The sequence below is a fragment of the Artibeus jamaicensis genome, unplaced genomic scaffold, assembly GCF_021234435.1.
Source record: "Artibeus jamaicensis isolate MK-2021 breed Jamaican fruit bat unplaced genomic scaffold, CSHL_Jam_final contig_415, whole genome shotgun sequence".
Classification (NCBI taxonomy): Eukaryota; Metazoa; Chordata; class Mammalia; order Chiroptera; family Phyllostomidae; genus Artibeus; species Artibeus jamaicensis.
In genome coordinates this window covers 41,174,827-41,198,054 of record NW_026521823.1, presented here as the reverse complement: position 1 = coordinate 41,198,054, position 23,228 = coordinate 41,174,827, and the positions used below count along the sequence as shown (strand labels likewise).

The window sequence follows — 23,228 nt, the reverse complement described above, 5'->3', positions numbered from 1 at the left end:
CCGGTCATTTCTCGGCTTTCCGGCCCTGGTCTCGCTTCAGACCGTGTTGCAATCCCGCGCTCTCCCCACTACAGAACTCATTCCGTGGGTGTCGCCGCTGTTTCTCGAGGACACCCTTCCACACTCACCTCACGCTTCCTTTTCTTTCTTTCATTAGCATTAAATAGTGATGCTGTGAAAGGTGCTCCATCTAAAAAACCCAGTTTTTCTCCACATCCACACGTTTTGAAAAAAGAAAAGAAATCTTCGGAACTAGTTTCACTACCCATGGTTAATCTACCTCAGATAAAATTTGGTACAGTACAAAGTTCACGTGCTCCAATAAGAAGTAAAATTAATCCAATGTTAGATAGGTATGATATGATATAGTTCTACGTATTTTGTAGGAATGTTTTACTTACCAAAATTTTGTAAGTTTTGTGAGGTTATCACACAGGACGCTATAACTTCCAAGTTACAGATGAGAAGCCCACGTGAGAACCTGCTGAGGCCGGGTAGGCTGACCACCTGCAGCGCAGTCCAGCTTCGGGCCCTGACGCTGTAGGAACAAGAGCTTCCTCTTATGTATAGTTCTTAGTTCTCTAACAGGTACCTGCCTTCTTTAGGAAATGTACTATTTTCCTGAAATTTCAAATATTTCAACAATGAAAACACTCAAAGCATCGGGATCCGGGGGCGGCAGGCGGCCTCCGTGGGGAGGAGGCTGCTCCTTCTGAAAAAGTTTTTGGTTTTTCACACATGCACACCACCCCCTTCCAAATGGGAACAGCAAAAGTCTGGCTTTTAATGCATTCAACCAAGCTTATATTTTCTTATGAAAGACAAAGAGGCTTCAGAAGAAACAAGCAGAAAACGTCGACGTGACATTCTCTTTCTGGGGAAGCGGAGATGCGTTTTTGTGTTCCGCTACATCAAAAACGCCTTTTTCAGCAACGAGCGCCCCATGCCGGCACCAGCCTTGGATAAGATCCAGCTGGGGGTGTGGGTACGGCAGCTGGCTTTTGAACTTGACTCCAGGGGCCTCTGGCACGAAAGTGGAACCACTGATCTGAAATAATAAAAAGGACCATACTTCTGTGATGTTCTAAAGAGTTCAAGGACTTGGACTCACCAGTCAGAAATCAACTACTTCCAGAGCCTAGGGACCCGATTTTTCCCTCCCTGCCTCGCTCCTTCCCGCCCCGAATTCCTTACCCCTCCCCTCCCCTCCCCTCCCCTCCCCTCCCTCCCCTCCCCTCCCCTCCCCTCCCCTCCCCTCCCCTCCCCTCCCCTCCCCTCCCCCTCCCCTCCCCTCCCCTCCCTCCCCTCCCCTCCCCTCCCCTCCCTCCCCTCCTTTCCTTTCTCTCTCATCCTTAGAAGAACTAATAACTATATTTTCTTCCATATGAGAGACTGGCACTATCAGAAAAACCGAACTAACACCAGAAAACAGCTCGTTTGGCATTTAATACAGCTTTCCGCACAACCACCCACACCAGGTAATGTAACTGCATCTGTGTTTGATTTTCACTTGCATTTCTCCACTTACAACTCAGAAGAGAAATAATAGCCCCTCTCACCGTCTTGAAATAGCTCTTCCCATTATGCAGCATTAGGCCTGAGAGTGCTCTTACCGACCTCATTTTGATTAATAAGACGTGAAGTATTATCTAGCAGATCAGCCTGACCTCAGTCGGCCGGGCACACGGACCACGGGGCTGAGCAGCGAGGGGCTGCCAGGCTCGAAGGGGACCGAGACGCACGGCCGGCCCAGTCATCGTTTCTCCGAATGCGTGCTTGGAATTTGTGTTCCAGGACAACGGAAGCGTCTTATCTTATTGAAAAGCCTCACTGTCTTTGTTTGTCCGTTTTGTGATGGTCGGCAGTGTGCATACATGTGCGATGAAGAAACGACTTCTTCTACGGCCAGGCGACTGGGTTCTCCGGGCGACGGAGCCTCCGAGGTCGGCACCCCACGCGCCTGCACCGCGGAGTCCGGACAGCGGCGCCCCGCCGGTGCTTACGCGAGGCGGACTCGGGTCTCTGTCAGGCCGTCGCGGAGCTCCAGTGGGAGTGTCTTCTGAGTAGTTTCACTGCTTGTGACATGATTTTAACCGTGTGGGCAAGTACATCAATAGACATAAGTAGGCCCTTTCAACTTTACATGTTTTATTATTTTTTAAGATTTTATTGATTTATTTTTACAGAGAGGGCATGGGAGGGAGGGAGAGAGAGAGAGAGAAATATCGATGTGTGAGAGAAACACGGATCAGTTGCCTCTCACACAGGCCCCGACCTGAGGCCAGGCCCGCAACACAGACATCTGCCCTGATTGGGAACCGAACCTGCGACCTTTTGGTTCACAGGCCGATGTTCAACCCGCTGAGCCACACCAGCCAGGGAACTACATATTTTACATTCTAATCTATCAAAACGATTTTTAGAAACTTATTGTGATGAAGAACGGGGTTTACATTGTTAGAAAGGATTTGCAGACCGGCGTTCTGATTCTAAGGCACCGTGATCTGAGATTCAACCCAACATCTAGCACTCGGAAAGAACATGAAATAATTTAAAACTTTATATCATAAAGAGCTCGTGAAAGATAAGATACCCAACATTCTTGCTTCTGAAGACAAACAAATATACGTGTGGTAGTAGATCAAAGTCACATTTTTTGGGTTAAGGACTCAGCGCTCACTCGGAGACACACTTTCGCCTGGTTTACTTCCTACCCAGGGGAGCCCGCCTTCCCAGCATCGCCGGGAGAATAGACAGTCCAGACAACTCAAGACAGAATTGCTCTCGAAGCTCTGAATTTCTTGAATTTGCTATTTTCTCTGCTTAAATTCACCGACAAATTGCAAACCTCTACATTTTCTGCACTGAAACATGGCAAGAAATGTATCAAAATAAGCCTTAGTTTCTTGAATACACCATTTTTCGATGACCACTTTGGGAAACACCTTCACCCTCTATGAAAAATCATAAAATGAACATATTCCTATAAAAAGGAAAAAATAAAGCATCGCGTAACCTTGCAATGATAGGTATTTTAAGCAATTTGCAATGACTAGTTCGCACTAATTTACATTTATGCACGTGGGTTTCTAAGCCAAATCTATACGACAGGCTCTAATGTGCGTCCCACTTCAGAGCTGAACTGAGTTAAAGCGGCAGGTGGTGTCCCAGAGTCACGTGACCAGTAAGTGCCTTCGCTTGTGCCCAAAGCCGGGCCATCTGGCTGTAGAATATGTCCTTGCCTGCTGGACAATATAGTCCATTTATTTCACTTACTTTTAAAACTCATTTGATCGGTTAACATATTCTATTTTAAATTTGTACTAAATGTATGGGGTGACAGTGGTGAATGAAATTGTATAGGTTTCGGGCATGCAATTCTAGAACCTATCCTCTGTATGTTGTGTTCTGTCTTCGCCACCAACGGGCATGGCAGTGAGGGGTCCCCCGGTCTCTCGCACTGAAGTTACAACAGGCCGAACAGCCATCACTGAACAAAGGGCTCCCCTCCCAACACACAGATGCGTCTGAGAGATCCGTCCATGGAGGCATCTGATGGCGGTCAGTGGATCAGAGCAAAAAGGGGGAAGAGCAGGGACGGGGGCATGACTGCAGCCTGGGGCTCACCGCAGGGCCGGGAAGAGAGGACAGAGTGAGAGGGGACAGTCTGCGCCAATGGCGTCCAGAGAAAAGCAGGCGTGGCTGTCCTTATCGTGACAAAATAGACTTCAGGATGCAACAGAGAACAAGAGACAAAGATGGACACTTTACGATAATAAAAGGGACCGTACGTGAAGAAGATGTAATGTTTTACTTATTAACATATAGTCACCCAACCAGGGAGCACCAAAAAATGCAAAGCAACTATGCACAGAACTAAAGGGAAAAAACTGACAAAACCGCAGTGACAGCAGGGGACCTAACGACACCGTCAAGGGCCGTGCACAGACCATCCCAACAGAAAATGAGAATGTTGGCCTTAAGTGACACGTTACACCGAACGGAGAAAAGAATCTATGTTTACAGAACCTTCCAGCTAAGAACACCAGGCTACACGTTCTTTTCTATTATCAATGGTAAACTATATATTGGAACACAAAATTAACTTCAACAAATTTAGGAAGATTGAAACCATAATATGAAGAACATTCTTCCATCGCAACACCTCAAAATTGAAAATCAGCTGAAAAAAATAAAGAGGGAAACCCACAGATACGTGGAGATTGAGCCACAGGCTGCTAAAGAGTGACGGGGTCAGAAAAAGAAATAGGAGAGATGAAAAAATACCCGGGGACAGCGGGAGTGACAGCACGGCGTGCCAGAACCTTTGGGACACAGCAAAAGCAATAATGAGAGGGTGGCTCATATCATTACAGGTGCAGCTCAAGAAATGGGAGAAATCCCAGTAAAACAACCTAACGGTCCATCTTAGAGGGACTAGGAAAAGGAGGGCAAAGCCCGAGGTCAGCAGATGGAAGAAAATAAGAATCAGAGAACTAAGTAGGGAACAAAAAGACAAAAAAATTAGTTCAGTGAAGAGCTGGTTCTTTGAAAAGATTAATAACACCGATGAGCCCCTGGCTAGACTCAATATAAAAAGAAGAGAAAAGACTCAAATAAAATCAGAAATGAAAGATGAGACGTTATCACAGACATACGAAGGATCATACTAGAACACCAGGAATGACTATGTGCCACCAAATTTGATGACTTAGAAGAAGTGGAGAAGTTCCTAGAAACCCTTCTTAGACTGAATCACGAGGAACTGTAAAATAGAAGTGAACCCATCACTGTAAGGAGATCGAAACAATCATCAACAGTTCCCCCAAAGTGACAATCCAGGACCATGTGGCTTCACTAGTGAATTCTACCAAACAGCCAAAGAGGATCTGATGTCTTTGCTTCTCAAAATCTTCCAGTCGGAGAAGAGGCAATACTTCTTAATTCATGCTGTAAGGCCAACGGTACCCTAACACTAAAACCCGGGACAGATTACACACGCACAAAGGGCCTTACGGAACAATATTTCTGACGAGTGCAGATGCGACAGTCCCAGACAAAACACCGGCGAACTGAACACGACGATCCACTAAGAAGCTAATAGATCCTGACGAGTGGGGTTCATTCCAGGGCTGCGCAACGTGGGCAAAACGACCGATGCAACGCGCCGCGTTAACAAAGTCGGGACTAAAGCCGTATGATCCTATCAAGAGGCGCAGGGAAGGCATGTGACAAGCTAAAGTGTTCATTTATGACTGAAACACTCCATAAAATGGGTATCAAAAAAAGTGCTTGAACACGACAAATGCAACACTCGACAAGCCCCCACCTGACATCATGCTCACTGGCGCAAAACCGAAAGCTTTCCCTCTAAGACCGGGAAGGAGACAAGCGTGCCCACCTCACCACTCTCCTTCAACGTGGTCCCGGAGTCCCAGCCAGAGCAGTCAGGGAGCAGAGAGCAAGAAAAGGCACGCAAGTTGGGAATGAAGAAGTGAAGTGTACTTTTTATAGGTGACATGATTCTTTACATAAAAACCCTAAAGACTCCACCAAAAACCATTAGAAACAATGAACAAGTATAATGAAGTTGCAGGGTATAAACATAATGTATAAAAATCCATTGCATTCCTATATGGTAACAATGAAATTTCTGAAAAGGAAGTGAAAAAATTCCTTTTGTAATTGCAGTGAAGAGAATAAAATACCTATGAATAAACAAAAGCTGTGAAGGACCAAATATACTGAAAATTACAAGACATTATTAAAAGAAATTGAAGAAAACACACAAAAATAATGTGTCCATTGATTGGAAGAATCAACATAGCTACAATGGACGTATTACCCAAAGTGATATACAGATTTCATGCAATCTTCATCAAAACACCAATGGCATTTTTTTAGAGAAATAAACCAAAAAAAAAAAATCAGATGTGTATGGAACCACAAAAGACCCCAAGCAGACAAAGCAATCCTCAGAGAGAAAAAAGCTGGAGATACCATCTTTCCTGACTTCAAATTATACCACAAAGCAACGATAATAAAAACAGTGTGGTGTCGGTAGAAAAACAGGCCAATGGAACAGAATTAACAGCTCAGAAAAAACAGCTCAGTGGGCAAATAATTTTTGGCAGAGGAGCCGAAACATACAAAAGAAAAAAAGAAAGCCTCTTTAATAAATGGTGCTGGAAGAATTGGAAAGCCACGTGCAAAAAAATAAACATATAAATACAATAAAACTAGTGAACTGTTATTCATCATCATAGACAAAAATTAACTCAAAATGGATCAAAGGCCTAAATGTAAGATTTGAATCAATAAAATACATAAAAGAAGACATAGGTACTACATTTATGAACCCTGGTCTTAGAGGGGATGTTACAAATTTGACCTAAAAGACAAGGGAGGCAAGAGCGCAAATAAACGAACGGGCCCATATCAAACTAAAAAGCTTCTGTATGGCAAATGAAACCATCAACAAAACAAAACAAAAGAGAAACCCATCCAACCAAATGGGAGAAGATATTTGAAATTCTAGGTCATCAAGGGGTTCATATTCAAAATACGTGAATGAAGAACTCGTACAACTCAACACCATGCAAAGGAGCCCTCCGACTAAAAATGGGCGGGGGCTCTGAACAGACGTGTCTTCCACGGAGACATGCAAATGGTCAGCAGGTGCATGAGAAGACTCCATTTCAGCAGCTGCCAGAGAAGCGCAAATCAAAACTAGAACAAGATACCACCCCACACCTGTTAGAAAGGCTATTGTCAACAAGAAAAGTAACGACAGGTGCTGGAGAAATGGAGAGGAAAGAGGAACCCTCGCTCTCTGTTGGCAGGAGTGTGAACGAGTCCAGCCACTATGCAAAACAGCGTGGAGCCTCTTCAAAAAATCAAGAGGGGAGTTGCCACGTGACCCAGCACTCCCTCTTCCGGATAACTGCCCCCCAAAAGTGCAGAGATATGTGCACCCCTGTGTTCACTGCAGCATTCCTCGCGGTGGCCCGGACATGGAGACACCCGAGTGTCCCTCCGCAGAGGGCCGGATCAGGAAGACCCGGCGCATCTCTGCGGTGGAAAACCACTCGGCCGGAGAAAAGACAAAACACTGCCCTTTGCGACAACTCGGACGGATCCCGAGAATATCATGCTTATGTGAAATGTCAGACGGATAAAGTCAAGAACTGTTTCACCCATATGTGGGACACAGAACTAGCAGCAACAAACTGACAAAGAAGGCAAACAAACAAAAGCTCATGGAGACGACAGTGTGGTGGTGACGGGGCGGGGGGCCCGCGGGGGAGGTAGAGGAGGGTGAAGGGGGTCAAGTACCTGTTTGCAGAAGGAGACTTGACTTCGGGTGGCGAACACATGACACAGATACAGGTGAAGTGTCACGGAGTAATACACCCGAAACCTACATGATTTTATTACCCAATGCTGCCCCAATAAATACAATAAAAAATTTAAAAATTGAGCCTTTTAAAAAACATAGCATTATCTGAAACTTTAGCAGTAAATAAAAATAAGCAAAATCTGCTATAAATATGGTGAGGGATTAATGCTCTTAGTATGTTAAGACCTACCATGGATCAAGTGGGAAAAACCCTACTGGTATTGGAAAGGCCTATATCTCACAAGAAAATAAAGAAATAGCAAAGCAGAAATATATATATATTAGATTTTTTAATAATACAACTCATTACACTGAGATGACATTTTTTAAAAACAAGAAGTCAGCAAAAATATAGAAAAGGGAAAAGCAAGCTTTGTGCGCCCACGTGGTGAGGGCTCAGTGAAGCGTATGTAACTGTGTCACAACTTTTAAAATGTCCCCGTGTTTTGAGGCAGTGACTCTATTTCTAAGGACGTAATCAGATGTGAAGACAAAGTGTGTGTACAAAAAGCTGTGAAATGTTACAGCTGGGGACAATCCCACGTGCAAGATGAAAAAGACCTAAGTGTTTCAAAGAAATGTTTCTGAGGAGCACTTGGTACCTTTGAGGCCGAAAGCTGGACTGGAAGCGCAGTCGGGGGGGGGGGTTGGGGGGACAGACCGGATGGAAGCCTAGTCCTGGGGGTGGCATGTGGGGGCGGGTGCAGCAGGGGCTGTGTCTACGGTGGAGCTGAACAGGCTACCAGGCCCCCCACGCCTCCACCTCAGCCCCACCCAACACCTACAGGGAGGGGCCTGGGTGAGTCTCGGTGCAGAATGAGGGAAAGTTCTGGTCACACAGGGAGGACACAGGTCACAGGGGCCTCAAAGACACAGCTAACATGTGTCCCAACTTTGCCCGAGATGAGGCACGGCCACTGCCCTGTACCTGACGCTGGCCTGAGTGCCAAGCACTGCTCTCTCGGGAAATGCTAAGTGAAGAGCGTGCCGCACGCCTCGCTCTGAGATTCTAAGTCTGACCTACAGCAGCTTTGGAATTCCTCCCACATTACCACCAGCTCCTTGGGGTAAGAGTGATACTTAGCAGTAAGGCGAAAGTCGAGTTCCTAAAACAACTGTACTTTCATTTCCATGGCACGTTTTATCCACGAGCGAGCGTTATAGAGAACAGGCTTAGTGCCATCGTTTCTTGGGTGACCTTGTGTCTTGCAAACTTCAAAATAAGAGCCCCTTGTTTTGCACCTTCTTGTTTTTCTGACTCAGCTGCCCAACTGAAACTTCTGGTCTGTGTGTAACAATTTTAAGTCACACTGCGTGTTAAGCAGAATGCAGGTGTGTGGAATGATGCCAAATTTGTGTTTTAATGTTGTAAACAAAAGCAAACCTTCCTCCTTCTATTGCTAATGGCTGTGGTCTATGCAGTTTACTGTGGTTTCAAACGTATTTCCAATTTCCCTGTAACTGCTAATCATTTTAGCAGATGGCAGAAGGCTATCGATCAATAATCACAGGCCACCTTTGAAAATGCGGCTCACAGATCAATAGCGCCGCCTTCCCCCCACGGAAACAGTCCACTCAGGTGGCCGCCCCCGTGGCTCCTTTCTGTTCTGTGTTTACTGTAGATAACCGGGCACTTTTCTGATCAGAAAAATAACAAATTCGGGGCAGAGAAGAAATGCTTCTCACCAGCATGGAGGCTGAGATGGCCCAGAACAGGCAGGAGGGCCCGAACCATTTGTCACGGACGCTCAGCTTACACGGAGACGTTGTTAATCTCTGATCACTGGTTACAGATGTCAGGGTGCCACTTTCTTCTGAATGTATTATAAGACGTCTACACACCCCAGTATGTGGAATTCTATTGGGGGGAGTGTCTCGGGGGAGGGGATTGAGCAAAAAGGCAGAAGGACTCACGGACACGGACCACAGTGTGGTGACTGGGCCGGTTATAAGGGCATGAAAAGGCAATGGAAAATATACAATAAAAAAATAGAGACAATCCAATAGAATATGTAGAACACTGTTTTTTCAGAGCGAGACAAAACACGACATCGGTAAACGTGAGTTTCTTAGGCAATAAAGCATTTCAGTGACTGATGATTGATGGGGATGTTATTTCATGAAGAAATACAAAAATATAGTTGCATAGCATGAAACAGATTTTCATATACACTGTTCCCCCCTCTGTTGTTAGGAAGTGGGCTTACATGTGTTAGCAAGTTCATTCCTCTGTCTACAGATAAATATGTTCTCTCATATTTGTTAAAAGCCCTCATTGAACATTAGGAAGATTTAAGAACAGTGGCGAGATGTTAATGTACTTTTTGTGGTAAGAGTGAAAAGAGGTTTGGGGAGGGAACGGAAATCTTTTGCTATCTCCCCTTGGTTGTTTTTTTGGGAGATAAAACAGGAACGGACTTGGCTTCAGTGCACCTCAATATTTTGGAGAAGATGACCTAGAGGTCGTGTGCTCCCAGGCGTGGAGAACCGGGGTCAAGGCTGGGCTTGCGATGAGCCCGTGAGAAGAGTCGCAGGCTGGAGAGAAAGACAAATTTAGAAATAAGAGAAGTGATTTCAAAGGAAACAAAGCAGAACCCACACCAGCCGGCGATCTCTGCTGACATCCTCTTGATTCCTGTAAATACTCCGCAAACCCTCGACTCCTGAGAACTAAGGGGAGTCGGGGGGTGGGGGAGACAGCCGAGAAGGAAATGCATTAAGCTTGCACTTCGGAGGCGGCGTGGGGGTGCCGGCCTGCCGCCTCCCTGGACTCCCTCCGGGGACTGTTCCTCGGGAAGGAGTCGGTCCTCCTCGCGGCCGGCAGGGCGCTGCTTCCCCGAAGGTGCAGCAACCCCGGGCTGAGACGCGAGGCCAGGAGGCCGCTCATCTGTTGCACCAGCGCCCAGCTGGGGCCGCCGGGCATCGGCTCAGAGGCCAGTGGCGACTGCCGGGGCTTTAGGGAAATAAAGGGAATCGAGTGGAAGCCGAAGGTCCTTGAGCCGGACACTCGCTGGCTAAGACGACGCGTGGAGGCCACTCTATTTTACAATGGACTCGAGTCCCAGGATGTAGACCGACCGAGCCTCTGGGAGTGACCGGCTGGGAGCCACGGAGTCGCAGGTCCAGCGAGTAAGTTGGCGCCAACTTTGCCGGGAGGCAGCCCCACCTCTCCGCGCCCGGGTCTCGTTTCCTGCGCGGACCCCGGGGCCGGGCCGGGAGAACACCGCTCTCGCCCGAAACCGCAGGACGCCCTGCGCGCATCTCGCTCAGACGGGCGCGCGCGCACCCCTCGCGGCCAGCGACTCTCGGCTCCCCAGGCTGGGGCGCGTTTCGGCGTTTATTTCACAGTTGGAAACTCACCGATCCCCCCGCCGGCTGGGAAGCCCCAGCGGGGTGGGGGCGGGGGCGGGGGCCGCCGCGCCTCCCGGTTTGTTCCCCGAGACCCTCTCTATTGTTGGCTCCGGTGGCAGAGCCGCAGAACCCCGCTCCTGCAGGGGAAGCCTGACACCTGGAGGCCTGGAGAGGGGGTGCGGGAGCCCCGAGAAGCCGGGGTGGGAGACGCTCGGAGAGTTGCGGAGGGGGGCGAGGTGCCTCTGCGAGTCGGGCGGCTTGCCTCCCGCGAGCCCGAGGAGCGGGGCGGGAGCTGGGACGCAGCCGAGTCCTGGCGCGCACGGCGTCGGACGCTCCGCGGAGCCCGCCCAAGCCCGGAGGTGTGTCTGGCTCGCTCCCAGGACCGCCGCGGGGGCTCTGGCCGCTCCCCTGCCTGGCCGCGGACTGCCCAGTGCTGAGCCGACCTCGAACCGACCGCGAGCCGACCTCGAGGGGCGCGGAGGCGACGCGGCGCACGGAGCCGGGCACCCACCCGCAGGCTTCGCGGGCGCGCGGGTCCCCGCCAGCGCCCCGCAGAGCCGTGCGCGGGGCGCGCACCTTCAGGGACCGTCCCTGCCCAGCTGGCTCCGTGCGGACACGGAGTCCGACGGCCGCCCGGGACCGCGGGCGGGGTTGCTGCTTCTGGGCTCACCCGCTGTCCTCCGTGGGAACGCTAACTTGCTCCGGAGGGACCGGTGGGGGCGGGGTGGCGCGTCCTCCCGCTCGCGGCCGCCCCTCCCCCGCTCCCCGGCGCCGCGCGCGGAACATCCTCTCTCCGCCCAGGCGGTGCCCGCGGCGGGGGCCCCAGATTCGGGCGTCCTCCTCCTCGGACGCTGGGAAATTCGGCCCAGACGAAGGCCCCCCGTTGGAATTCGCCCGAGGCTCCGATTCTCGGGCCGACCCCTCCACAGCCCGAAGATCGCAACTTTGCAGGTAAGGCGGGCGTCGCCTCCGACAGCTGCCTCTGCCCCGAGCCGCGCCTCGCGTCCTCCCCGGGACCGCGGGGAAGTTTCCCAGGCTGCCTGCGAAGCCGGCTCCCCGGGGAGGCGGACCGACGTCCCCGGGGATCAGCAGTTCCAAAGGCCCCGCTGCCCGGCTTCTCTTGGAGGCTCGACTGGGTCTGCGAGGCGCTCGGCGGGTGTCGGGTGTTGAGCCCGAGTTCGGGGACGCGCCTCGGCCCCTCGCCGCCCCCCGCGCCGGGCGAGGGCTCGGGGCGCACCCCGGTGTGACTTATATGGTAAACAGCCGCTGCGGCCGCGCCGCGGGGCCCTGAGCGAGGCCGCCGCTCGCCTTTCCTGCGTCGGGAGGACGCAGCGATCTCGGGGGCGGCCGGGAGCCTGTCAGGGGGCCCTGCCCGGCCACTCGGGGACCTGCTCGGGGGGACGGAGGAACGGGTGGCGGCAGGCGGTGCCCTGTCGATCGATTACGCTCTGCGTCATTCTCATTCTCTCGGAACCACTGCCACCCGTGCCGCGCGACCCACGCTAGGGATTCCAGGCGCGCTGGGCAACCGAACCCCGGGCGACTGTTTACTACTCGGGCAGGTCGCCGGCACCGGCTGCACCGCGCGCTCCGGCTGCGCGTTCGGCTGCCCTCGGTGCTGGAAGGGACCGGCGAGTTTGAGAGAGAGCGGGACGGGGCCCTCCGCTCCTGCCGTGTCCACCGGGTCGCATCCCTGTTCGCAGGGCGCCTTGGGGGACCCTCCGCGGTTAAATTCCACACCCACGACAGGCAGCGGGATGCTCCCGGAGCAAGAGCCCAGCCAGGGGAGCAAGTGGGGGCAGCCGCAGGGTTTGCTTGTTTTATTAAAAATAAACTGAGAGTCTTTTAACACTGAAAAAAAAAAAAAAACAAACCCATTCAGGTATCCTATCTGTTTTTAAACATTACACATCCTTTAAGAGAAAAGATTAACTAGAGTTTTTCATTTTGAAGGAAAACTTTGATTCAGACGGTGAGGATGGGCGTGGGCGGCTGTTGGGACACTGCAGTCGGCACCGCTGTGGTTTCCTGTGAACGTTCGTCATGTTCGTCACACCTCCTTCTATCCACCTGGACAGCAGGCCAGGAAACCCCTCCCCCCTTAAGGATTTCAGGCAAAAAAAAAAAAAAAAAAATCGGTGAGATACAGGGATCACTCCTACTCCAGACGCGGGAGGCGAAACTGAATGGCATCCTTAAGGACATCCTTGAGAACCGTGTGGGTCGGTGCAGGGCAGGCACATCAGCTCCTCGGGACACGTTGAGTGGACTTGGTCAGAGCAGTGGGTGCGACGTCTGGGCTGACCACGCTGGGTCCAGACCAAAAGAACGCTCTCGCGTGGCTGGTGGGCCAGGAGCCCACAGAGCTGGAGGCCCCCTCCGCAGGGCCGCGATGGGGTCAGCGGCTGGGCGCAGCGCCTGGCTGGGGAGTGAGGAGCTCGCAGGCTGGTGCCAGGAAAGAGGTGCAGCAGGAGAAACACTGAGGGGTGCGGGGAGACTGGTAGGAAGAGGTGCTCCAGGTCACTGAGCCAGTAAACAGAGAGAGAGAGAGGGCATGCAAATGAGGCATAGTGAGAAGATTCGTGATTGCAAATTGAGAAAATTTCTTTCTAAGCAAGAACGTGAACACAGGCGTCCCCCAGACCACACAGCATCTAACTCTGCAGGCCGAGCAGACGCCTCTCTTGTAAAAGCTGTGCAACTTAACGCTGTTTCTAAAATCTCTGCCCTTGGTAGCTGAGATGAGTTTCAGTTTACTGGCTTAAAAGGCAGAATACATTCCCATTACTTCTAACCTCGACAATTTTGTAATTTTTGTTGTTATTTATTCCTCTGTTGTAGTTACTCTCGGAAGGTCAAGATCAAAATGCACAGAGAAAACCATGATAAAATTAAAGTTTTCTATGAATTGTATGCCCTCTTTGGTCGTTGATATAGTAAGAGACCAGACAACTTGCCATGTGAGATACCCTGAGTCAGTTGATACTTTACATCAATTCGGAGTCACCAGGAACATTGCCTCTATTCTTTCTGATCAGGGGAAACTTGAATATCCTGTCCAGCACACATATTTTAAACTTGTTAAACCCTGTTATTAACATGGTGAAATTTCTATGAAAGCAATAGCCCTTAGGATGTGTACTGATTAACCCTACTGAATTAAAAAATACTTTCATAAACATGTCGTTGAAAAGATTGTCATATTTTTCTACCTGCATGTTTAACTGCCAGGATAATTGGTGGTAATTCAGATGATCAACGTTACATTTAGCAGCTGCAAACTGAAATAATTTACCTTTTCTAATTAATACATATCTTGGAACAAAAATAAAGGTAGGCACACATTTGTTTAATATTTAATAATGTAAATATCAGTGCTAAAGAGATGAAGGGTTTTGCAAATAAAGATAGATACATTAAAAATGCTAAACAATGGCTAGGACTGAGTATTTTCTTGTAAAAATGTGATTGTTTCATTTTTTTAAAACAAGCTGGATGAAGGAAAAGATAATAAAGTCTTAAGTTCTCCCCCCCCCCAAGTTATGATTGCCAAACATCACGTGAGGCCGAGGAGACAGATCCAAAGACGACCTGCTCTTCTCCCGGATCCTGCCCGGTCACCTCTCTGTACCAAGTCAACATTAAAACCAGTCAACTCGACGCAACTTCAGGGGGACGCTTACTTCCATCTACTTGTGATTTTACAAAATTGCTTTAGAACTTCTTCCCCTTCTGTTTTCTCTTCCTAATCCTCTCAGCTGTGCGGAGGCCTCAGTGTTTGAAGAGACATGAGAATATTTCGCTCAGGGATATGTGTACATATCACAGTGTGTCATGGATGTATCTTGGCTGTACCTTTCTGATGAGCACACACGTCGGCCTGGTCCCTGAGGACATTACCATCACTAAACGACTCTGTGATGAGAAGTGCATTTGGGGGAAGATGCTGTTCACCGGGAGGATGAAAATTGAAGACACCGGCCCTGCAGATAGGTCCATGGAAAACTGCACGCTTCCATGAACTGTTTGGTAGATGAAGCGATCTATTTAAACTTCTCAAAAATGTACTGATCCTTCCGGAAGTTCCATCTTACTGAACTAGGATGTGAGAGAGAATGGTTTCAGTACTCAATCTGCTCTTTCAAACTGTAGATGATGTTCCGTTAATATCAGTCTATGCTTTGCCCCTTTAAAAAATTGTTTTCTGTGACACAGAACAGTGCCCCAGAATCCCTGGGAGGTGACAGCTGACACATGGACACTGTTTCTCACTGGAAGTTAGAAATGGGGCTGAAAACACCCATTGAAAAGGGCACCTCGGTAGCTTTATCTGGCACTGCCTTCTGTCTGGGGAATGGCAGCTGCTGGGACATGAGTCAGAAATGCTTCATTATATTCTGATTATTGTTTGCTATCATATCTTTGAAATATGCTGAACAAGTCACCATACGTAATCTGCTTGAACAAATACCAGTAAGAGTTAAAATTTATGTTAGACAGGAAAACAGGAGCTATTATTTAAAAAAAAAAAAGAAAATAAAAGGAGGGTAAAATGAGGGAGCCAGTATTTGTTTTTACTTAATATCTTCCAGGCACTCTGCTAGAGACAAAGAAAAAAATTTAATGTTTATCTTCACATCTGTTAAAACTGAAGTATTATCACCACCTTTTGAATAATCCAAAAGGATTAAATTTCTAAAAATCGGCGAAGGCGCTCTGTAGGAGGGTCAGGCTTTGAAACCATGTCTTTTTGGGTCTACAGCCAATACTCTGTACATAATTTTTATAGTTTCAAAGATAAAGTCAGTAAACTTCTAACAAGATTTGTACATGCATTGATTCTGAGAGCTATTCATTTCTTTAATGTTTTACCTAATGGAACATTGGCGCGTAGACCCATTAGGAGGCTGGCATTTGAAACGATGCTGTGTTAACTCTGTAAGTTTTAAGGTGGGGCAGGTTGTTCTCAAAATTATTTTGTTCCTTACTCTTGAATATAAACGTAATACACGCAGAAAGGGATGAAAGGTTTATTTTCATGGCTAAACTCAAGTTCACACATTTTTCTTTAAACAAACATGATTAATTTCTAAATAAAAATTTCCATTCAATCTTAAACCATCCGTAGGCTGTTAATAAAATATCCTTGATTATAGAAATAGCAGCCATGTCAGGACATGTTAGGGTCATGTTACCTCTTTTCAATGTTGTACAGAATTCTTACCCAAGTGGTTTTGTCTTAATTTTGTCTGAAGTTAATTGCCTATTTATTTTTAACGTCCTTTGGGATTTTACTAAGGTAGCTCTCATTGATACATCTATTAGTTGGTGGCACGTTTTAAGGAATTTGCCATGTTTTTTTTTTAAACTTATACCTGCAGTTAAAGCCAATAGGAAGTGCTTAGGCCCAAAGACCTGTTGATACTGAAGTTGAGTCTAGAGTCTTTGAAAAGGAACCATGACGAAAATGAGCACTGAAGGGGTACTCATTCAGTAAATAGTTGTTGAATATTAGTAAATGAATAACTGAGTGACTAGACTGATAACACACGACTAAGCTTTGCAATTTCTTCTCGTCAAAAGTTCTCTGACCCCTAAGCCCACCTCCATGTTACTGTCTGCTTGACAGTTTCCTTCCCGTCCCCGGGTATCGCCAGTAAAACCAGCAAAAACCCCGGTTACATCCTGCCTTGCACGTGGGAGAGGTCTGTCTCCTGACCGAGACAGTAAGGCCCCTTTAAGAAACCCAGAGCAGCCCTGGCTGGTGTAGCTCAGTGGATTGAGCGTGGGCCTGCGAGCCAGACGATAGAGGTTCGATTCCTAGTCAAGGCACATGCCTGGGTTGCAGGCCAGTTCCCAGCAGGGGATGCATGAGAGGCAACCATACGTTGATGTTTCTCTCCCTCTCTCCTTCCCTTCCCCTCTAAAGATAAATAAATGAAATCTTTAAAAAAAAGAGAGACCCAGAGGATGCTCAAAAAAAATGCTCACGTTTTCAGCCGACTTAGATTGTCGTAGATATTATGCTTTTGCAATTGAGCATAATTAATTTGTTGCACAGTTTTATTGTACCATAGTTGGCTGAATCTGAGCATATTTGTTTGCATGATGAAACCAGTTCTAACAACAACCTTGCACTTATGTCTTATATTGGTGCCCTATTATTCCATACACTACAAAAGTAATTAACCCACAGTTACTCAGTGGCCCTGACATCCAGGCAGCTGGTCCCCCCACACTGCTCGTTTCCACGGGATTTATAGAACCGGTTATTGATGTGCTTGAGTTGAGTGGTGCTGAGCTGGAAGTCTTAAGGGAGAGATTTCGTTCCACTGCACGGTGAGCGCTGTGGGCAGAGTAGAAGGAGGGTGGACGCCACTGCTTCTTGCAGACAAAGTAGAGACTTCTTTGCACTGATTGTGTTTGTCAAAGTAAGTTGAGAATCGATGTCAGCGATGTGGCAGTACTTGAGGCCCACTCGAGGGTGGCAGGAGTGCTTTTTGTCACAGTCATTTCCTTCTACTTGGTTGGGAGTGGGGTTGTTCTGCGTGGAACTTGAGGAGAGGTGCGGAGATGCTCCACCCCGTGTGAAGTTTTCGTCGCCTCCGGCAGGCGTGCCCAGCCCTGTGGCGTCTCTGGGCCGCACTGGGAGAAGAGTTGTCTTGGGCCACACACTCAGTACATTGGGATATGCAATCATCCTGTTTTAAGTAGATTTGCGATTTTGTGTTGGGTTGCACTCACAGCCGCGTGCAGCCTGCGGGCCGCAGTGGGGCGCCCCTGCACGGAAAAGCAGCACAAGGGTGTGAGCCGGCAGCCTGAGTCTGCCAGGGTCGTGGTCCATAGCACGCGGCACTGTAATTTTTGTTTCACAGAATTAGTGTGATTTGTGTTCCGCATGTGCTTTTTGAATGGAGAATGGAACGAAAGAATGCGGGGATGAGTGGTTTCGCTCGCTGTCAGCTGTCACCTTTAACTCCTCTGTCTTAACACGCTGCTCTTTCAAGTAACTGCGCACACACCAGTAGCTGCCTCCAAAACACACCAATAACCATCCCCCGAAACACGGGGGGAGGACAGGCAGGCCGCCTAGTGCGTGTGGCGTGAAGAATGGCGAGTTTGTCACACTTTATCGATGGTCATCCCCCGTTTGTGACGGCACGGGTGTCATTTTAGGTGAAGGACTTTTTCATGCTGGCTGCGGCAAACTGGGGACCTTGAAGGTCAGATGGAAGGTTAGACTTTAACTGAAGGCCCTTCTCTGGCAGTTGTAGTTTGTAAGCACAGTTGGCCTTGTTTAGTTTCTTCTGCACGTGTGTACGAGGATTGCTGTGTCAGAGCCAAAGACTGTGGAAGAGTGGAAAACCGCTCCCGGTGGTCAGCTCGTCCGTAGGGCCTACGGAGGAACATCGGCCGTGATGAGATATGTAAGCCAAGAGTGCAGAGAAGCCCATGAAAGACAATCAAAGTTATTGGTCAGCATCTGCACCTATAGAACGATTAGGTGTAAATAAATGACGTAGGAGGTCATCTAATTCAAAACTCTGGTTTTAGGCAAAACTCATTGTACTAAGTGACTTTGATCATGTATACATATATTACCTGTGTACACACATGTAGGATGCTTCATTAAAGGTTTATCTAACAGTCACTGGTCTAGACACTAAGAATAGGAGAGGCTCGTACTTTTCCTTTTTCTGTAAGATTTCAAACGAAGAAGCCCCATAACCCCCTCATCATGGCATTTCCGTGTCCCGTAGTATCTCACAGACATTTTACTCCTTTGTCCCCTCCCTTTTCTCATACGAGCGGAGAAGTCACTGAGGAAATAATACAGTTGTATTACAATCAATTAGTCTACACATGGACTAAAAAGAAAAAAAGACCAAAACCTTGGGTCATGTTGGAAGAAATTCCAATGCATCCTTATTGCCTGAAATTATTGTTTCTGTAAGAGTAGGACTTAGGTTTTCTGACTATTATGTACATATCTGTATTCACTGTGAACAGCATGATTAGTATTGTTAATGATGGTGCTTTCATTTCATGCAGATATTACTAACCTACCCTTCAGAAGCATGTGTTTTAGGAGGCGAGGCATTTTCCAGAGTCTTGATGGATGCGTGATGCTCCATTCACAGTTTGCCCTCCCCCCACCCCCCGGGACCAGTGAGGCAAATCTAAGAGAAGCAGCCGCTTTTGGAGCTAGGGGTGCAGTGGCGTGGGTCCCCGTGCCCTGCACCTTGGCCTTGGGACATAACGCTGACGCAAGATAGTCTTGGAAGGGCGGATCCATCCTACAGGCAGCTGGGTCTCCATAGGCACCACTGGTGTTAGTCAGCGGTTTGTAGAGCTGAGCATGCACTGGAGACCCAGAAATAGGCCATCTTTCCATGGTATTAAACACTGTGAACAAAAAAAGGAACTGAGCTGGCCACATTCATCTTTTTAAATTAATTTTCGGGACCTACATTCCCAGGACTACCTCCTCTGCCAGACTGGTGCTTTCGGAGGGGCGTTCTGTGAAATCAGAAGAACGGCTGTCTCTGAGAACTTTGACAATGAGGAAGAAAGACAAATTCCTAAAGAAAATTCAAATTTAGGGCTGTCGTTGCTCTGTAAGATGTTATGTAGCTTTGTATCTAAAAAAACAAAAGCCGTGTCCTTCTGCGCGTGTGCTGCCCAGGAAGAAAGTGCTGGAGGGACGAGGACGCGTTTGCTTGTCTGGTGTGTTTCAACCTCACCGCTTCCCTCCGGGACGAGCAGTGTGCAGAACGGCCCGCCTTCATTAGCTCCTCGGCACGTTCTCGGGACAAAGCGCACCAGCAAATGGCTTTGCCCTTTCATGGGTGACAGAGGCTTTAATGAAAAAATATGTCATTATAACAGTAGTTCTCATGGAGCGTTTTTCCAGCATATAAAATATCAACCACTTGAACTTGAAGGATCAAAACTGTTTTGTATTCTGTTGTACATAGCAGTGGACCATTAAACCTGAACTTAAAGCATAACTTTCTGGTATACTTAAACGCTTTCTTACCAGTCATCTCACAGCTGTAATGGAAATATTGGATGCAATTAAATACTGAAAAATTCCCTCTTTCAGAATAATAGTTAATGGTGATAATTTTTGGCAACAAAAATTGCAAAGGGTCTTTTTAATAGTATAATATTTTAGCCTCTGATGTTCTTAAAAATATAGATACCTACAAAGTAAAAATAGAGGCAGGATACAAGTGGATTCAGAAGAATGCACCTTAATTTGTAAACACATTAAGTATTTGAAATGATGCATTGTTGGCTAATCTAGACAGGCTTGAGATGTAACTTTGCCTCATTTCACTTTATTCAACAAATGTTGTTTGAAAGATGAGCTACATTATTATAATACTTTTGGTCTTACGGGTCAAAATAAGATCTCGTCTATAAAAATGTTCAAGGATTATGTATCAAAATTAATGTGATTTAAGAGAATCTCCACTCATCAAATGAATTGTATTTCTCAGCTTGTGAAAGTGTTTCAGGATCTGTCAGGATTTGTTCTGATTATTTTCACCATAATGAAGTGGGTATATGAGCAACTAAAAAGGGTCAGTGACGGCGCAGAGAGGTTCCTACATGGGTTGGGCCACCTCCAATGGAACGCTCAGTAATACCTACCGCTCCCATTCCATTGGTCCCCTACGTACAGGCGGACGCGGCCCATTGTCTAGACTAGTCCTGGCCTGAGACAGGAGTTGCCTCGTGCAAATCGCCGCCGCCTGAACCAGAGCAGGGCGCTTCCCCAGGTAGACAGCAGGGATGATGCATGTTTATTTTTTCTAAACGTTGATACAATCATGCTAAGGTCCTGTGTTCATGGTGAAATTTAATTGCAATCTCTATTATGGTATGACTCATAAAATAACCATTATGGGTTTCTCTTTTCTTTAGGTTGGAAATAGAAGTGTTTTGTGTCTCCTAACACATTCAAGAAAAATTAAGCCAAAAAAGGCTTAAGGGAAAGAATGTAAGAAAGGAGGTTTCACGTTGCGACATTCTCCCTCGTGTACAAGGAAGGGCACAGTGAATTTAATCTCGTGTAGAAAAAAAGGATTCCTTGCCCTCTCTGCCCCACTGCAAGGGAAGAAATCATTGCAGGGATGCTGCTGGGGTTTCTGGCCTTTTTCGCAATTGAAAATAAATGAATGCCACTGTAATCATAAATACTAAATATTTACTACATATGATTATTTTAAAATATCTTTTCTGAAACAGTAAAATAAATAATCAAGACATATTACTGATTTATGAACCATAGCTAACTATTTTTTAAAAAGTTGAACATTTTAATTTTAAAAACTTATTTTTCTAAAATTCTTAGCAGCACTTTGAAAGTGTTTGCCAATTATTTGAAAAATAAATGTAAGATCATCTAATACACAATATTTATCTAACTTTTGAAGTTATTTTTGCCTTTATTTCTTAGTCTACAATAGGTTTAATTAAGTTTGAGGGTTAGTCTATTCATTCTTAAAAAGTAAAATTTTACATATGTCCATGCCCGTGCATTTTGGGGGACAACGGGCTGAGCTGGACAGATTTAATGTATTGTTTTTTTCAAGAACAATCATATCTGTTTTATTTTCTGTTTTAGTTTCCTTTTTCATTCATAATTGCAGACACCACAGTGGCTATGTTTAGATGCCTGAGTTCCTTCTAACACACCCGAGCCTCTGTGGGGAACCACAAGGTAATGTTACTGTATTTCATGTCCGTGGATTTTGTCAGTGGCAACAAATTCTCTAAGTTTTCGTTTAATTAAGTGTTTTTATTTTCACCTCACTTTTAAAGCTCTTTTCATTGGGCAGAATATTTTAGGCTGGACGTTATCTTCTTTGGTAAATAGGCTCCTCAATCGACGTTTGCATCCCATCATTTCTGCTGAGAAGTCAGCGGTCAGTCTAATTGTCACTCTGTTGGCAGTGAAGTGCTGTCCATTGTGGTCGCTCTTCTCTTTTCTTCTAGTCTTTTGTTTTTAGTAGTTTTACAATCATGTACCTAGGTGATCTCTTTGGATTTCCACTGCTTGACATTTGGAATATTTCTTAAATTTGGCTTGGTATCTTTCATCAGTCTTAGAAAATTCTTTGTCATCATCTGTTCAGAGTCAGTTTTGCACTTTCCTCCCTTAAGGCCTCCGCTCCAATTAACACATTTTTATCTTTTTATCCTGTGCCATATTTCTCTCTTATTCTTTTGATGCTCCTTTTCATGTATTTTGCATTCGGTTTTGCTCTCTGGGCTATAACCTGGATACTTTTTATAGCCTTATCTTTCCATTCATGAATCCTTTTTATTTGCCGTGTTCTGTGTGCTCTTCAACTTATTTCAGTTTTTACTTTTAATTACTGCACTTTTCACTTCAAGGCTTTCACTTTTATTATTTTTTGGAGGTTTTAGATTCCCGATAAAAGTTTTCCATTTTTCTGTCTAAATTCTGAACCTCCCTGAATATTTAAAGCATGAGGTCGATGCCTCCAATACCAGAGTTCTATGCTGGTCTGCTGTTTTCTTAATTTTTTTGAACTGTCTCATACTTTTTAATTTAAAGGTACAAAAAGTGTATTTAAAAACTGTAGCAACTTTGCCCCCCTCTCCCAGGGAGAGGATACACCGTCCTTCAGCAGAAAGACGGGATGGTGTGGAAGCATTAAGACAGGCACAGGCTGAGCTAACGAGAGGCTAATTTTCAGACTTTGCTCTGTGACCCCCTGGTCGACCCCATTAACATGTTACCGGTCCCCGAGGTCTGAGAACCGAGGCTGTTTAATAAGACCACTTCTCCTTGCATGCTCCTGAGTAGAGGATTTTAGCTTGAATGATGAATACCGTGCCCTAATTTTCAGCAGCTTTCTGATAAGTGTCTTACTCGTTTTCCTGCAAAGCTTAAGATTTTAGCAGACGTCTCAGGTGGAAAGCTGCCAAATGTCACTTTGGTCTGTCTTTCTTCTTACGGGGCACAGGGGCCGTGCGTCCAGGCTGCCCTGGCCAGTGCCCTGCAGGGGCACACAGTCTGCAGAAGCTCCGCTCCTCTCTCTCCAGCGTCTGTCTCTGTCTCAGAGCCAGGCCCCTGAGCCCTGGTTAGCCCTGTGACACTCTTTAGATAGAAGCTTGTTAATGGAATTGTTTGCTTGGATTTGCTCACCTTTTCTGCTTGTTGCCAAAAGGATTTTCAGTCCTGCACACGCTGTCCCACCAGAGCCAGAAACTCAAGTCCTGAGCTTACATTTTGACTCAGACACTGAAACAGTGAGGCCAAATGCTTTTTTTTTTTTTTAAAGAAACCACACTCATGTTGCCTGGTACAGGCCCCTGATTATACCCACAGAGGGACAATTATAGCAACTGCAAAACAGTTGGGGAATCTTTAACCCGATTCTTTTTATTAGCACATAAGTAACATTATTCTTGGACAACTACCCAGTCTTTGACATTG

General features: G+C 46.9%; 1 protein-coding gene across 1 annotated transcript in view; it reads left to right on the top strand.

The window, feature by feature from the left end:
- Positions 1–9,945: 9,945 nt before the first annotated feature.
- TRPC4 (transient receptor potential cation channel subfamily C member 4) overlaps positions 9,946–23,228 on the top strand; it is a 99,309-nt gene continuing 86,026 nt past the window's right edge. Inside the window, exon 1 of the mRNA XM_053665644.1 lies at positions 9,946–10,528. The gene's annotated coding sequence lies outside the window, so the exon portion shown is untranslated. The remainder of the gene's footprint in view (positions 10,529–23,228) is intronic.